Raw genomic sequence first — 2,162 nt, forward strand, 5'->3', positions numbered from 1 at the left:
TTTTTTACATAGAAATTTAACCTTATTGAACATAGGAACGGATGGATTTTCAAATTAATTATTTTTACTTTTTGGTTATTAGTTTTGAAGCTATCTGATCCATGGTAGAACTTACTGACTGGTACTATACAAAGATGCTTGTCTACTACTTCAATTCTACAAACTCTTACTGCATGCTCATGTACTGGAAAATGTGGTCAGCTGTAACACATTATTAGTATTTATGAACCCAAACCTATCTGAAAACAGAAAAGTTGCCATAAAAGTACTAGGCATGTCTCAGCTCCATTACAGTCTTATGTGTCTCCTGTCACAGGTGTGGCCCTGTCATTGACCAAAACATTGGTGTGCAGCCCATGACTAAACATATATGTAGGTGAAAATACCTAATGTTTCTACTTCTCTGATTGAGCCTTGGACAGATGAGAGACATAGAGATGAAGGACAGATAGGTGTTCACTGTATTATTCTTTGGGAGGGGTTAGCACAATTATTTATTAATAGGGCCGGCAGTATAGCTCAGCCGACTAAGCGCTTACTTAGGTAAGCACAGGGGCCAGGGTTCAATACCTGGCTCCACCTGCCGCGCCGGCCCCACCTTCAGGTGCGCTGAGCCGGATGGAGTCCGGGTGCAGTGGCGCGCGCCTGTAATTCCAGCACTTGGGAGGCAGAAATCAGGAGGATCACTACTAATGTGGGCTATGTAGTGAGACCCTGAGCAAAAAAAAAAGAAAAAGAAAATCACAATTATTTATTAATAATTTTGGAATCTTCATGATGTTCCTGTGCTTACCTTGGGTAAGGTATCTACACAGGGGACTGAACAATCAGGTGACAACACTGTCCCCTGAGTTTGACCTTCATGGGTCTCTGTTGTCCACCAACCCAGACACTGAGAAGCTATCCCTATTGTTCTGTGGTACATGTCATGCTGAAGGAATCTTGGATTATTAATCTTCTATACACAGGGCTAGGCCTCTGGAGGGCTCCAATGTTTTAAAAAGGGAAGAATACAAAAATCCATGTTTATTGAGATAGCATCTCACTGTGTAGTTCAGGCTGGCTTTTAACTTGCATCAGTCCTCCTGCTTCAGCCTCCCAAATGCTGGGATTAGAGCACGTGTGCCCAGTTTACAGTGTTTTTTAAAAAGGTTAAGATTAATACATGAAAGATAAGATGGTAGGAAGAATCTACGTACCTCAGTTGCTGTTTTAGCACGTCCTGGGGATCGAACCCTGGCCCCTGCGCAATTAAGTACACTGAGCTATCTGGCTGGCTCTCCTTGTTTTAGTCTTTCAACTTTCTCCTAGGCTTGGCAGTTTGAAGTTTTGGAATAAAATGCTGGGGGAGAAAAAAAAAAGATACATGCAAAGAATTCTGACCTCAGTAGAACAGCAAATTCAACTGGCTAAGAAACAAGAAAAATCTGCTAGGAGTCACGGACATACAATCTATTGTCTCTTTTGAGATAGTCTCCCTTCATTGCCCTGGTTGGGCTTGAAATCGTGATCCTCTTGCCTCAGCCTTCCACGTGCTGGAATGACAGGCATGTACGCCTTGCCTAGGTAGGGACAAGAAATTCAAAGTTAAAATGGCATACAGCTTTCATGGTGGAAAACTGTGGCTGCGGACCGCAGGGGCACTCGAGAGCCCCTGTGGAACACATGCCCTGAGGGCCGCTCTGCACCCCGCGGCCGAGGTGGCTGGCGCATGCGTTCTCCGCCAGGCCCTACCCTGACAGTGTCTGCCTTGCTTCCCACTTGGTTCAGACCTACTGTCCTGCATTAAGTTCATGATGTCACTGCTTCTTCAGTTCAGTTTCTTTAAAAAGAAGCAAGAAGAGGAAGAGGAATAAGAACTGACAGTATGGCCAGTGCGACAAGGTAAAATCCCCATTGCTGGGTTGGTTCTAAGGCTGCAGTGACATCCATTTTCCTCCTGTAAGGTCCACCTGCTGGCCTAAATTGCCTACCTGCTGAGTAACCACAGCCTTCGTTTCTGAGGGTTCTGACCCCTGATTCCTGGGCCCTTTTCATGCTGGGCCAAGTGGCCCCTTGTGGATATGTGAGGTTTGATCAGCAGATACAGTGAATGCTTAACTTAAAAATATTGATTACAGTAAAAAGCACATTGCCATTAGTCCTCCTCAAAGTACTCTAAA

This window comes from Octodon degus, unplaced genomic scaffold, assembly GCF_000260255.1.
Source record: "Octodon degus isolate 3935 unplaced genomic scaffold, OctDeg1.0 scaffold00045, whole genome shotgun sequence".
Classification (NCBI taxonomy): domain Eukaryota; kingdom Metazoa; phylum Chordata; class Mammalia; order Rodentia; family Octodontidae; genus Octodon; species Octodon degus.